Source organism: Coturnix japonica, chromosome 1 (genome assembly GCF_054131305.1).
Source record: "Coturnix japonica strain WE chromosome 1, WE-NBRP24, whole genome shotgun sequence".
Classification (NCBI taxonomy): Eukaryota; Metazoa; Chordata; class Aves; order Galliformes; family Phasianidae; genus Coturnix; species Coturnix japonica.
The window spans coordinates 12,012,709-12,028,246 of record NC_140663.1 but is presented as its reverse complement, the minus strand read 5'-3'; the positions used below and the strand labels follow the sequence as shown (position 1 = coordinate 12,028,246).

The following is a 15,538-nucleotide window of genomic DNA, read 5'->3' as shown; positions in this document are numbered from 1 at the left end:
TTTAGTGCACTGTTTTCTCTCCTGGATATTGCTTTTTTATATGTACAGTCTGTGCAGCATCTAATGTCTTTGCCGCTTATCATTCCCCACCATCCTGGCATACATGACCTACTTCACTGCACTGACTCTAGTGCTCACGTAGATGTTACTCCGTTCTGGTCGAACACAAATCTTCTGTTTGCAGCATTGTATAATTTTTCAGCCAGATCCGTGGTTGTATAAACATCAGAGCAGACAGAAAGAAGCAAGTATGTTTGGCTGGGGATGGATGAACTCCTTTCATCATCGCTTCTGTTTTCAATATTGACTCTGGAGACACATCCTATTCAATGATGTGATACAACGAGTGAGTTAACAAGAGTATCACATTCCGTGGCATTTAGCTCAATAGAAAATCACTCACAAGCAGATACAATCAAGATAAGGGGTGCAAGAAGAAAGAATAAAGGCAGCATTAATACATTTGTGTGAATTATGAATAATTATCTAATAATGTAGTCATTATTTACTGTACTTCCGGATTAGATACATACTCCCATTAACTGCATCAAGCTAAGTAACTCCTTTGTTTATTAGCACTATTCCCCCATGCCATGTTTATGAGAGGATACATCTCCTCCTATTAGTGTCCTTTGCAAAACAGCCCCTTTGGCACAGTGTAGATCAACTAGCTTTTATGCATATATTCTCTTAGGAAAAACTAAAGGCGTAAACGAAATATTTGTTTTGACAAGATGCCTACTTTGATCATAAATCTTAAGGTCAGGAGATAGTAGTATGATATTATACTCACTGAGTAATACAATCTGTAGTATCTTTCTCCAGTGATTTCATCATAAACTCAGTCATTTCCCTTTGAACTGAAGTCTGTATTTTAGGAAAATACCTTGTCTTCATAGTACAGGGCCAATTTTAGCCACAGAAGAATTTGTGCTGTCATTCTGAAGTATTATTATACATGAAGGAAGAATGGAGTTTCTATACTAGCATTTGCAGCATTTGAGTGTAGATATGTTGTGCTTACAGTGCTTCCTTCTGGCCTGAACACATGGGCTTTCCATTTTAGGAGAATAAACCCACATATGAATTCATGCATTTTTAGTGCCCCTCTGTATGTCTGAATGTTGTAGGAACACACAAAATGATTTTCTGTGACCATACCCTACCTTGCATCTCTGGCTAGGCTGCCATTTCAGACTTCTTCATCTGCTTCCATTCTAGGTTGCAGTTAGAGCTGCCTGCTTTCTGTCTGCTGGGATGCTGCTTTTTTTCCCTGTCTCCTGCTACCACTGCAAATCTTTGTCCTACCTTGGGTACGTGGGCAGTGACTTCTGATGTGTCCTGCCATCTTCCTCCCTAAAGCAACTTACTTGGTTTTCCACTTAGCCTGAGTGAAGGATGGCTGTCAAGCTTGCTGCCCTGTGCCTCATCAGCCTGTGACTGATCAAAGACATGTTTAATGAGTTTCCCACAGTGTGACAGCCCCTGGGATTTACAGAAACAGCACTGGAGGGAAATGGTTTTTTTTAATATGGTTGCATGACTTGTTGTGAATACTCTTCATTCTTACATGTATTCCGAGCTGTGCAGTACGTCTGTTAAGTAGTCTTTACTATCACAACACAGACAACCAGGTATGATTGTGGTGCCCATTAGTTGGCTTTTTCTTTCATTTCTCCACCTTTCCTATCCTTTACTGCTGAACAAATGGGTGCAGAATGGGCTCTCAAAAGTAATGACCAATCAAGAAAATAAAGCAAAGCATACCCTTCACTGGTAAGTTATTGCACAGTTGTCAAGTTATTCTTGCTTAGTACTTTGAGTAAGACCTGCTAAATAAACATATATTCTGTAAGGTCTTGGGGGATGGCTCTGAAGTTCTTCACTCTGGAAGTACTGTGAAAATAGGGTCAAGAAAATGTGCCTCCTTGTGAGAGATCTAGAAACTCTGAAAAGAAAGATATTGGCTTCAGTTGAGCGGTTTGAGAATGCAGAACTAAAGAAATTTCACACCCCAGATAGATATAGAATTATTGCTACATCTCACTGATGAGAGGGAGTCTCCTGCCAGGCAACTCCGCTGACATGTTGGGACTGATGATTCAGCCCTGCAGTGGAGAATGTCGCCAGTGCTGCTTTCCTGGAAGCATCTTCACTTGCAGGTTTCTGATTGAAGAGTTAATTTGCTTATGGAAATGGATCAGTTGACAGAGCCTGGGGTGGCACAGCTACAGGCAGATTTCACTCTCACTGGTGAGGATGCAAAGCTGTAAGCAAGCCTAATAAGACCTCTGATGATTTTTCCAGTGAAACCATACCAGTAGTTGTCAGGATCTGTTAAGTAAATAAAGGTTGGTTATTCTCAATCCTGTCTTACTGTTGCACAAGGTTGTAACCATCTTATCTTATCAGGAATGAAATGCATGAGGCATATTAAAGGAGGCAGTGTTTGCTATTCACTGGTGATTTGTTACAAATAAAAGCTTTCAGAAATGGCACAAGACAGGTCTGGCAGCAGTCAACTGACCTGTAATTCTAAGACTGAGGCAATATTTAGAGAAAGGAAGCAGAGTGAAGCAGAACTCAGAGCCTGTTCATTCCCATGAGCTTAACTGGAACTTGAACCTACTATCACGTGTGCAAATGAGATCCCGAGTATCTGAATCTGCTATTGAACTTCGTCCTTCTGGGAAATAAGGGAGAAGCCTATTTCTGTCAGAATCGGTTTTTTTCCTTCCATTACAAGAGACCAACCTTATCAATAGCACTGATGTTGAGATCTCATTATCTATAGGCATTCTTTCATCTCATATTATTTTATGAAGGGTAATCTAGCTAGATAATTGTTGCAGGAAGTGGCTCTGTTATCAAGGCACTGTGGCCACATGCTTAACACCTGTACGGAAGTTCTGCCCAATTCTAGCTGCACAAACCAGTTTTAAGCCCGTTTTGAAATGGCTGATATTTCTAGAAGTCCTCAGGTTGCCTATGGCTGAAAAGACAGCACAGTCCCAATAGTTGCTAGAATGAGACCAGCTGGTAACCATGATATAGGAGAAGCTGTCTGGAACGTGCACCTGGATGCTGACTTCACATGTGGAACAGGAATTTGTTGAGCATCTGGAGTATCTGCTTTACTTGTCAGCCTTTCAATCTCCTATGCAAGAAAGAACAAACAGCGACACATCAGATTTGTGGGTCCCTATGCTGGCAGTTTGAACACTGTTCTGCATATGAGAGGGTGGAGTAGCAGAGTGATTAAGGGGTCCCCCATGCTGCCAGATGTGCAAGTTTATGTCTTAGTTTGCTATTAGCCGCCATCCAAACCAGGTGAAAGTTATCTTTTGGGACTAGTAAAGTTAATTCCAAGGAATCTAGATGGTATGTCAAACCCTTCCTAATAAGGGTGTGGTTAACTACAGAAAATGAAGGGTCTTAGCCAAATTCACCTGATGGACTAGAGAGCTGGCAGACTTCTGAACTCTGGACTAGAGAAGTACCAAACCTTTGAAACCTCTGGATTCAATAAAAACTAGTGTGTTGGTTTAGAAAAATAGGTTGGGCCCCTAATGTCATTAGGATGCTGCTTTATTTCCCAGAACTGACTCTCTTACATTAAAACTTTGAGCATGTCAACAGTTTTAGAGTTAGGAACAAACCCACAGTGATTTGCAAGTTGTGTGACTGCAAAAGGATGTTGTTGCTTTCCTGGCTGCAGTGTGTATGCCTTGGAAAGTGTCAGATTTACAGGTATGGTAAGGCATCAGTGTGCACTGATTGAAGTATGTTCAGAAAAGGTTTTAAATTGCTTTTTCCTAAGAGAAATTTCAGCCTGTCCTTTTGAAATATCCCAGAACTGCCTGGTTGCAAGAGTCATTTATTAGGAAGCCTTTAAAGTAGAATGAAAGTAAGAAATCCTATGAGAAAAACTGTTTGTTTCTTACATTGTCTCCACCCTTCCCTGGTCTGCCCCATATGTGTAAAAGGAAAGTCTTTTCAAACCCTTTCAATCTAAACTATCATCAGATGGAGCAAAAGGAAAGCAGAACTTGCCCCAGAAGCGTTCCCACACTAGAATGTTTTAGATGCTCCAGCCCCAGAGCTTTGGCTACCAAGAAGGTATGAGTATGGAGATGTTCAGGCTGTCTGTGGAGGGGTGGATCAGAGAGAGTCTCATGCCTCTGGCAATGTAGGGAACTATCTGACAGAGCAGAACTCCTGCTGCACTGTGATGCTGTGGGGACAGTGGTGGCAATACTAGCTCACAGACTTCTTGCTTATTCTCTCTCCCTGCTTGCCCATTTCCATGCCATGGTGCATCATAGTTGTGGCTGTGTGAATGCAGTTCTCTATAAACTTACTGAAGCCTAGATTATTGTGAGAGCAGGGTGGGGCTGTCCTTTAAAGCCAGGGAAGCCCAACACTGATTTTACTTCCAGCAATTTACATTGTTTACCCTGAGGTGTTACTGAAGGCTGCAGGGCATGCAGGAAGACCAGAAGAGGAACATGGAGGTATGAAGTTTGTTGGGTTGTAGCTGCAGTTCAGTGTTGTCAAGACCAAGGGACTCGTATTAGAATTCCTGGGAAACTGAAAATCAGAAAATCTGGTGTCTCTGTACTTCAGAGCAACTTGAGGGAGCTTAGGGGTATGCTAGATTCAGGTGGTAAGTTGTTGACTGAGCTCCACCAAAGCTGCTCAGTGGATGTGCTGTGTCAACTCTCCTCTTGAGATAATGTCACAGTGTTGAGTTCAGTAATGGGGCTCTGAGGAAAGTTTAAATTTATGTGTGTTTATATATGTATATATATGTGTGTTCTACTAACTTTCTCTTGTCCTTGAGGACACAGAATGCATTCCAATTACACAGTGTAATTGGGTCACACAATGACTAGGTGAGATAAAACCATCTCAAGTTTGTAACATAAGTTTGGGTTTTAAACAGATTGCTAAAAAAAAAGAAGTTACACTATTTTTCCTCTTACTATAACAAGTCAACTGCAAGGAAAAACAATTACCTAGATACTTGTTTTTATATGACATCATTAGAAAGAAAATGAGAGGAACTGCATGCCACATTTATTGTAACTGCATTAGGATCCAGGTAGATCTAATTTATATGGGGAGCCTGTTTCCATGTTGAGGAGAAAATTAATTTCATATGGCAGACAATTGAGTTACGAAGGCCTCACATTCAAACTCTTCTCCAACAGAATGTAAACAGGACACATTGTTTAATAGGATCAAACAGATAATAAGGAGCTAAATGATGGCAGGACTCATCAGTCAGTGACACGTACTGCTAGACCTCAAAGGATGCAAGTTAACATTCAGTAAAGCTGAAGGTTTAGCTTAACCCTAATACCTCTGCCTGTCTGGAGAGTGGAAAGAGGACTTAGAGGAAGTAAATTTATAAACCTTAAAGGTAAACACACATTTGTGTGGCAAATTACAAAAGCTTTAAGGTCTCTTAGAGACTTACAGATCATTTCCCTGCAGCACTAGAATTCCACTGTAATAATAATTTTAATATATATATATATATATACTCTCTATATATATATATATACTGTAACCAACATTTGAGACTTAAAATTTGTGCTCTGTGGACTGACTGAAACTGCACAAGCAGGATATTCATGTAGCAGAATGGTGAAAGGGTATCCCTTTTAAATGCTCCATGGAAAGTGCTAAGCAGGCTGGAATAGTTCCAAAGTTTGTAGGTGGGATTGCTTTCCACAATTTACTCCATTATTGTCAGAGTGACTCAGCTGAAATTGTCCACAATATGCCAGACATATCTTACAGTCAGTATGTTTTTTCCTGGCCTTTCTTTTCTGTGGCTATGTGACCTTAATTCAACTAAATTTCTAATATGGTAGGGTAAAGTGGTTCTGATAACAGCTCTGCACTTGTCCCTATCTAAACATGATGTAGACTCATCTGTATATTCAGGAAGGCAGTGTGCCGTTGCCTTGTGTCAATGTTTTCTTGGTTAATCTGCTGACAAAAGAAAGATACTGCCTTCCCTGCTATTGGACTGAGCTCTGTCTTCTATGCATGATGCTGCCAGTTGCTAAATGACCTTGAAGTATAGAAAAGCAACTACTGGAAGCCATGATGCGTAATTAAATCAACCAGCCAGTGAATCCTGTTTGCTTCTGTTTGGGGGAGCAAATGGACCATTTTCATTCTAAGATAGATTAGAGCTAAGTGAGTTTTGTGCAGATAAAAATTAAAGGTTTCCATGTGTGTAACTGTAATCATCTGAAATCATCTGGCAAGATGGTTTCTCCTGATGTTGTAGCCCACAACACTTTTTAACAGAGAGCAGTTTGTGCTTCATGCCCTTTTATCTAGAATATTGCTTGCCTTAAATATGAGGCTTTATGAGGGTTTATTTTTTCAACAAATTCACTGGAGTTCCTGTAATCTCAATGGAGATTAAAATCCAATGCAACATATGGAATTGCAGCATCTTGTTTTTAGAGCAGTCAGTACCAGCTGTTGCAGAATAAGACTGAAGATCCGTAGAGGCCAAATGTGAAATCGTCTTGAATTCTGCCTCTGAACATTTAGACAGGGACTGAGCTGTAAAGCATGGGGGTAATTTTAAAATCCTGTCTAAAAAATGTCAGATACCCTCATTACCTGCTTACTTAACCAGTAATGGTTTGGATACTATAAATCTCAACACTAACAACTGACGAGGCATTTATAGGTTAACTGAAGGTGTCAGACTCCTCTGCTCTACCAAACCTTCCATCTGCAACTGTCTTGCTTCAATTTCATCATTTTTCACTTATTCAACTGTCATACCCTCCTGTCCTAAACACCCTCCAGCATCCAGTTCTAGCTTCTTACCCCAGCAGTGGATGAGGTGTGTGTGTGCTAAATGTCCCCTGTCCTTTCCTTGTTCCCCAGGAATCCTGGCACAGTGGCTAAAAGGGAGACACTTTGGCCAGGTACCATTTGGGTCAGTACACTCATTTTCCCCTAAGTCAAGGCGCAGCTCTGTTATCTTTTCTTTCTGTATTCCTTCTAGATAAAATTATTTGTATGTAACATTATTTTCTTGTGTTTATATCAATTTTAACTAATTCAATCTCATATAAATAGTTTATTATGCTCCTTAAGATGAAATAAAACATACCAGTGCTCTTTATTAAGTCTCCTTGGATATTTTACAATGGCAAAACAGCTGCTCTTTATGTTGGATGAGACAAATAGAACATAAAATTATGTAAGCACTTCATTCCTTTACATAAAAAATACAACACCAAAAAACAACCAAACAAACAAAAACAACAACCAAAACCCCCAAACAAACAAACAGTGGGATTTAGGCACAAAAACAACTCCTCATGTCCTTGACCACTTTTATAGGCCCAAGTGTCTCCTTTTCAGAGGAAGTTTCCTGAAACTTGGTTGTTCAGTTCTGGATTTGCAAGCCAAAATATGAGATTCCAGTTTCTACCACCCATCTCAAGGATAAGAAAGGCACTCCCTGGGGCAGGTAGCCAGAAAGTAACAGATAACACAGAAGAAAACATGTAACTTAACTCCACTTGTGCTAGCAAGCCAAATTATGGGGACTATGGTGATTATGTGGGGCCGCAGGAAAGAAATGAGTGGCTGAATTTTGAGTTACAGGAGAAAATAATATTGAAGATTCTCTGTTGCATAGGATATTGAGTGGCACAAGAGAACTATTGGACCTCAGGCTAGCACATTTCAAACTACTCATCTACTGACAGCATGTCATAACCAGACAAGAACAAAACTATAAATAACAGTAGGAAATGTAGCTACATCATGCCAAGACAGTGAGTCAGTCAGTCACCTGGTGCTTTTCTTAAAAATTGGGGATTTTGCCCAAATCCTACTGAAAGTTGCTCCTCTACCCTTCTTTAATACCAGAGGGAGGGTATTTGGTTTATGTGTTTTTTCTTAGATTTTATGCCATTAGTTTGCCTGCCCACAGCATTTAACAAACATTTTAGCATCTTTATTAAAAATTAAATCTGTTTATTAAAATAATTTCCCTTAGAAGTTTTTCTGCAAAACATCTCAGCCCTGTGCAAGGTAAAATTAGCACACAGGATAGAAAGATACCTGGAGACATGGGAGAACTTGTGCTGTTCCACCAGCCTGAATTCCTTTTGTCTTTAGACCTATGTGACAAATAAAATAGAGAAGGTTGCTTAATACTGATATGGCAGCATATTTTAATAGCAAAAATATGCAATATACAAGACAGTGTAGACTTAGACTTTCTTACCTTCTGTGACTTTTTTTCATTTCAGGCTTTTAAAGCACTTCTTTTAAAGCTTCTTATATATGAAGAAGTATCTTGTAGTAAGGTAAGTTTGGTCACACTGATAGATTAAACTGGATGTTTTAACTCACTTTGATCTGAGAAATCCACAAATAACTTACTTCCATGGGAATACTTTCTCCATGTAAAGGATGGTCGATTCACAGGGTCACCTCTCACTGAATTCAGGGTGAAAACTCATCTCTGTGGTCTTTGTAGTCCAGCAGGAAAGTAAATCTGTGTGGATAAATGTCCTGTGTAAACACTAATAAACTAAATAGTTATAGGGATGTTTCTTGGAGCTAAACCTTCTATACCAGCACAATGGTTCCTAGTCTTGTTTTGGCCTGAAGCAAACATGATCTCCCAGGCAATGCTCAGGTATGATTTGAGAATTAGCATATGCCAGGCCCCATTCCCAGTGGGCAGCCTGGTGAAACCACACTGCTTTGGAGACTAAGACTTCAATAGTAAGGGTGTGAGGCTTTCTGTGTCAGAGAATGGTCTCAGACAACTTTAATTTACTTTAGTATATTAATATTAATTTGTATACACTTTGCTACGGAGTGTGGGTAAAACCTCTGGGGAGAAGGGCATGCTGCTAGCTCAGCGTTCCCCCTGCCTCAGAGGGATGCTCTTCTGGCTTTAGTTGTTGAATGCTCTGCTGCTGCATAGGAGCATCTCAAGCATCCAAACACCTCTCTGTGTCTTCATTACATTGGCATAACAAGGTGGCAAAGGAGAAGGTGTGAAGAAGGATGTCCACTGTAGGAGTCATATCAATAGCAAAATGCAGAGACTATCAGTATTACCCTGCAGTGCTGGGTTTCCTATGGAAGCCTCTGCTACAGACAGCTCTTGGAGGGAAGGGAAACCTTCCAGAAGGGTGCAGAGCTTCATGCAGATACCCGCTGTCCTGTCCATCTGTTGGTGGTGACAAGCTGGAAGCTGAGCATCAACAACTGATAAAAAGACACTTATTAAGCATATTTCTGTGTTACCAGCAGGCAGTCGGGTGGGCTGCATTTCAGCTTTATTTTGTATTGATACATCCATCAGTACTGACTTTCAAAGGTTGGCACGATGGAAGACATGGTGGCATGGCCTAGGTAAGCACCTATATGCCAGGAGCAGAACCTCACAGCTGCACAGCGGCTGTTTTGAAACTAAGAACTCTGTTGAGGACTGGCATTTATTATGTAAACAAACCATCTTGCAGGCAGGTACTGGGGAAAACAAGATAATTGAACAGATAAGGTACCCGCATGGTCTTGAAAGAGTTGGGTTATGAAGAATGCACAGCTTCATTAAGGAGATGTGGGCTGAAGCATGTTTGAGCTGGTAACAACAAAAAGAGAGTTGGGCCCTGATGCCTGGGCAAACACCTGAGATCACTGTGCTCCTAAGGCAAGGCCTTGGAGCTGACAGTTCTGCAGCAGAGGGAGGCAGAACAGCAAGCTCTGCTCAAAATGCTTTAATTAAACCACAGGGGAGCAGGTGAAGACAGATGTTTCTCAGAAAGGTCTCACAGGACCTGGCTGAGGCATTCCAGTGGGCAGAGATTCTTCAGCCAGGAGCTCTCTCCTGAGCGCCAGCTGTTGGCTCATTCCTTCAAAGGAGAAGTCAAAATGCAAAAGTGTTGCAAAAAAAACCCAACAACACAAAAGTACTTAAAACATGGTGTGAGGGTGGATTTACCATAGATGTTTCCCTTGGGCGGAATGCCCTGGTGAGCAGCTCCCTACCCAGGACACTTTGAAGGTCAGGAGGGAGCACAAGTCAGCTGCTTGCTCTCACCTCCTCATGGCCCTCCCTCCATGGAAGCCCACCATCACCCACCTTCACCTCCTCATGGCTCTCCTGCCATGGCAGCCCACCTTTGCCTCAGCACAGCTCCAGTCTCAGAGACCCCATTCTGCCAGGGCAGAAAGCCCAGTCTGGCTGGGCAGGACATCTGCATGGCCTCTATGGAGAGTTTTTCATACACTTATTATTTTTTAAGCATTAAATTGATTTAATGCGAACAGAGGCACAGAGAGCAAATGATTTCTCCGCATAAATCCTCTGTGTTCCTGCTTGTTTCCAGCTGTTCCCTGCTGTGGGCAAAAGGGTGCCAGAAGCTGCAAGAAGGAGATTTTTGAAGCTAATTATTTACTGGCTTATAGACTTTCAGGAATTTCTACCTGTCAAGTTTGATAAGAAAACCTGGCACTTCAATGAAAGCAATTAGCACAGCTTCTATGATGTGTTACTAAGTGATTGTGCAATTATTTATTTCCTGTAAAGTGACAGACCACTAAAAAGGGCTTTGTGTTTTCTGTCTGTAGATTATCAGGGTGGATGCAGTCACCGGGAGGATGGCAAGTAGGTGTGGGAGCACTACAAAGCCTCTCCCTACAACATTAAGAGGACATGTACTCTGCATTTTGTCTACTGTCCTCCACATCGTCCCTTAATTTTATTCAGTGATTATTAATCATGATGATGATACCTGGAGTCAGGTTTGTATTGGTGTTAGCTCTTACCCCAGAGAGGGACAAACACACCCTGTTGTGCTGGGTAGACAAGGGGACAGACCATGGTTGGACTCATGTATCTGCTCTATTGGGCAGACTTGCTGGTGGAGGTGTCTGTGCTCACTATTGACGAAAGAAGAAATAGCAAGGCTCCATTTGCCTCCACTTAGAGGTTTCCTTTCCAGCTTATAGTGCTTCCTGCCAGGCTTGAAATCAAACCCCTTTGTATGCAGGAATAATTCAGTCCACCTCGAACCAGTTCCAATCCACTCTGCAGATGAAATATGAGAACTACTAAAAATAATCACCAACAGAGCAAGAAATAAATAATCCACGACTTTGTCCAGCGAGAAATACTTTCTGACTTGGTAATCAGAAAGTAATTATCCTTGCTGAAACTGCCTATGAGGTTAACGGTGCATATCTGATCCTGTCTTTGGGAGAGAATCGGATAGAGATTTTCTGAGGCCCTGTCTGGTATGATTGCAAGGATAGCACTGCAGAAACTGTATAACAAGGGAACGTTTGATAATCTGGACTTTTTTTTTTCTGGAACTCACAAACACTTTATAATTTTTCAATGCCAGCATTGAATTGTTACAACTCATGGAAGCTCTGTGAAAGATAAAGGACAAAAGATAAACAAGGACCAGAAAGCAAATTTGCTAAAATGCTTTAGTCTAAGCAAATACATAAAATCTTTGAGTAATTGTGAGCCAGAAAATGAAGTAGAAAGGAAAATTGTACATGCTAAATACTATTTAGCTTGAAATTGGAACAGCTAATGTTTTTGAGAATGAGCCACAACATTTGAATGAGGTTATTCCTTTGAAAGAATACCTGTTATGTAAGTGAAAAAGAGGTGCTTTAAGGTCTTGAGGAAATTATTTAAATTGTTATGAAAACCCAAATACAAAAAAAAAAACCAACCCAGCTCCTGGGTCCTCTCAGGGCAATGATAAAGTGAGAAAAGTCTTACTGGGAAAAACAAGATTGCCACGGGCAGCACTGACCCTAAAGTCAATCTTGACACTTATTCTTAGGATGTTAATGCAAGAGTTTCTTGAAGCTCAGGTGGAATGTATAGCAAAAAAAGAAATAATAGATATGTATTTTCTGCATTCTTTCAGTGTGTGAGTGAGTGAACCTCAGCTGGGCTAATCCTTTGTAGCTGCTCAGGCAGAAAGCCAGACCTTTCAGGTGGTGAGTTACTGGCACAACAAGAGTTCTGGCACACATGCAAACAGGGCACTCCTGGGCAGGGGAAAGCCCAGAAATTATTGAAGTGCCCCATACTGCTCTTCCACGTGGGCTTTTTAAGCACCAAGATAAGAAGCAAACAGCAGGAAGGTAGCAGTGGGATTCCAAGAACCATGAGAAGGGGCAAAGAATGTGGCATGACTCCACTTAACTCACCTGGAACACAGCTTTACCTGTCTTAAAGGATAGGTTAAAAAAAAAAAAAAAGAAAAGAAAAAGAAGTAGGGAACTTTGACGTGCACGCACAGTAAAATTAGTATAGAGTTTTAATACCTCTTCTGTTCCATAGGCCTATCAGTGTACATCATTCCTCCATCCTCCCTCTCTCCCTCCTTCCCTCATGCTGACTAATCCTCTCATACTCTGCCATTTGAGTTCTCCTCTCTGTAATTGTATTTTTTTTTCTGTTTCAAAATAGTTGGAGCCCTTCTGATTTCCTTGCTTTGTTAGTGCATGTCCCTTCAAGTAAATGCTCCCTGACAGAGCCAGGCATTGGCACAGCACCATCCCTTCCTGTAACAGATTCTGCTTCCCTGTGGAATAGACCCTCTACTTCTGTGTATCCATTTAGGTGCCAGAGCTCACATGAGACCTGATGCTGTTGAAAGCTTCTTGTCCATCTAATTAATGCTCGCATATCAATAAATCTCTGCTCATGAACACAATGTGTATATCTGAGTGAATTAAGGTAATTTTTTTTCTGTATGCCATCTTCAGTTTTCTGTCTCAAATGTGTAGATGGTGCAGGTGGGATGAATTCAGATTATGAGAGAATGTTAGGTGCTCTCAAGTGAAAAAACAAACAAACAAAAAGCAAGCTAATGTCATCTTAAAAGCTAAGGTTCTTCCCCAAGAGTCTGTATCTAAAAATATCCCAATCTGGAATCATTATTTATACTCTGTGCTGCCATGAGTCACATAAAAACTCCAGAAAAATCTGAGCAGGTGTGTAAAATTTAGAATATCTCTATAAGTCAGATTGAACAGAAAAATATTTCCACCTCAACTGCCACAGAGCTGCTGTTTTGCTGTAGCTTCCCAGGACTGAGCTGAGATAATGGATCTCTCAATCTTTTACTTAACTTTGACGGCAGCAAGTGAGTAACACAAGCTCCAATGGGAATGCCATTCAGCTGGTGCTGGTCCATAACCAAACCCAGCCCTACAGAAGGCAAGTTCCTTGCAGGAGGGTGGGGCTGCAGGGCAGGAAGGAGCTGCTGTTTCCTGCTCACTTGGCTAGTTGTTCTGTTCAGAGTGTTTGGCTAAAAGGAGAGAGTTTGGGAAAGAGAAGGGCAGTTTAGACAGTTTGTGCCTTTGTGTTCTTATTGCATTTAAAGGCTGTATGCTGGTGAGTTGCAGCAGGAGCAGTTCAGGCTTGCCTGTGCCATAGTGAGATGGGAAGTGTGGGGAGAAGGTTGGTGATCCCTGAGGGTTCTGCTGGGGGAACCAAAAACTCAGAGAACTGTTTATGTAAGAAAACGGCATCATCTAGTTCAGAAAAAAGTTATCAACTCAAATGTGTGTGCTGGTGGCTGTGGGTAAAGGATATGGTTTGGTACCGTGAGGAGTCACTCCTCAGTTTTGAGGGACAGCTGAGAGAAAAGCAAATTATATCCCTTCACAAGTTTGAAACTTTTCACTTCACCCTTGTCATGCAGGTGACCTGGTGATTTATCTTCGCACCATCAAGGTGGCCTGCCATCAGTCAAGATCTATGTGTTATTTCTTAAATGAAAGCAAAAAGCCTGTCCTTTAACAGGAAGAACCAGCTGTGACTTCTTTCTCCAGCAGTAGAGCTAAATTCACCAGCCTGACAAGGCTGTGTTCAGCAACACGGGGGCAACGTCTACAGGCTCTGGCCCAGGGCCCCAGTTTGGAAAGGAACTCACTGGGAACCGTTCTGCCGAAATCTGGTGCGACTCTGATAAAATGGCCCAACCCATCCTGTAAAGACTGTTACTCAAAAATCTTGAAATAATCACAGGGGAAACGACAGGAACTCAGGCCTCCCGTCCCACCCCGGCGAGACACTCCCTGTTTCTTTTTCCCTCCAGCCCACTAAGCACGCAAGGATCTGATGGAAAGGGCAAGAGTTTCAGCAGACCAGGCTGAGACAGAGCTGCCCCTGTGCCAGTTCCGAGGCAGGAGGGCAGCAGGAGACTGAGGTGGGGTTGCAGCAGTGTGTTGAGTCCACACTAAACTTGTGGGAGTATGGAAATGTAGGATCAAGTTCAGGGATTGCAGTGGCAGGAAAAGGAGGAACAATTCCTTTGGCCTGAGTGACATTTCACTTATATGTGCTAGCTGTAAATCTTATCTGGAATCTTGAGAGGCTTTAATGTGGTTTTCCTCATTTACGTTTAAGAACACATCCAATTAACACAAACACAGCAGCTGAAATGCCTGTTTTATAAGAGGGTGGGGCTGAGCAAGCTAAAGATGTATAGGACGGGAGTATATCAGTGCCCGTTGATGAGGCTTTCAGCTCTGCTGTCCCAATCCATGTATCTCTTCTTTCATCAGTGGATTATATACAAAGGAACCACTCTTACTATTTTCATCAAGCAGGTGAAGCTGTTGTGTTTGATTTTTACCCTGTGGTTTCTGACAAGTCAGTTCCTGGTGAGACAGTCTGAATCGGGCTCTTGTTTGATATCAAGAAGGTAATGAGGCATAAGCTGTACAAACTGTACGTGCTCTTTTATGAGTGGTGATCTGCGTGCATATATGGTGACAGTGTGGGAAGGGAAGGTTAGAGGAGCTGTGTTCCTTGCTCCCTTAGATTCACCTGGGAAAAACAAACAGGAAAACCTTTGATCCATGGAATTATACAGTCCAGTGGCAGGAGGATACAAATGGGAAGTCTGATGAGATGAGGTGCCCTCAGCAAGGCTGTTTCAAGGCATGTCAGGCACATACCCCCTCCTCCAGGTGTCCTGCTGGATGCTGGTGCCACCATCTCCCACACTGCCAGCCCTGCAGCCTCAGCCCTTGTTCCAGGCAGCAGCGGGCAGCAGGGCTTGGGTGGGTTTGCCCCCTGTACCTCTCCATGGCTCTGAGATTCATAGTGACATTCCAGACTCTGAAGAAGGCATCTAAAGCCTGTTCAGCCTGTATGGAGGAGCTGAAGTTGCCAGAGGGCAGGGAAGGGACCGCCAAGGGATCTGGACAGTCATGGGAAAAGCCATGGTGAGGAGCAATGAGCAGGCCTCGCTCCGGTCTGTGGGAGCCTGCACTCACTCCTGGCCTGTAAATGACTTGTGGCAGGAACTGTCATCCCTTGTGAGACACAGTGGGTGGTACCGGCCACATAAAATACATCTAAATCCCAGCTCAGTCCAGACAGTAAAACTGGCTTTAAGTGAAAACAGATTGAGACCAAGAGAAGAAGAGAGCTTCTTAGGGTTCAGACAGCCACCATTTAGCAGCTCCGTCCGGGCCTGTG

At 42.2% G+C, this 15,538-nt stretch overlaps 1 long non-coding RNA gene across 4 annotated transcripts; it reads left to right on the top strand.

The window, feature by feature from the left end:
• Positions 1–1,496: 1,496 nt before the first annotated feature.
• Positions 1,497–14,258, top strand: LOC146762287 (uncharacterized). Of its 4 annotated transcripts, none has more exons than XR_014933468.1 (3): positions 1,497–1,634; positions 8,307–8,363; positions 12,512–12,650. It is a non-coding gene; the product is annotated as an uncharacterized LOC146762287 (long non-coding RNA). The 4 variants fall into 4 exon arrangements; XR_014933469.1 differs by lacking the exons at positions 1,497–1,634; positions 12,512–12,650 and adding exons at positions 6,854–6,976; positions 13,752–14,258; XR_014933467.1 differs by lacking the exon at positions 1,497–1,634 and adding an exon at positions 6,854–6,976.
• Positions 14,259–15,538: the final 1,280 nt, after the last annotated feature.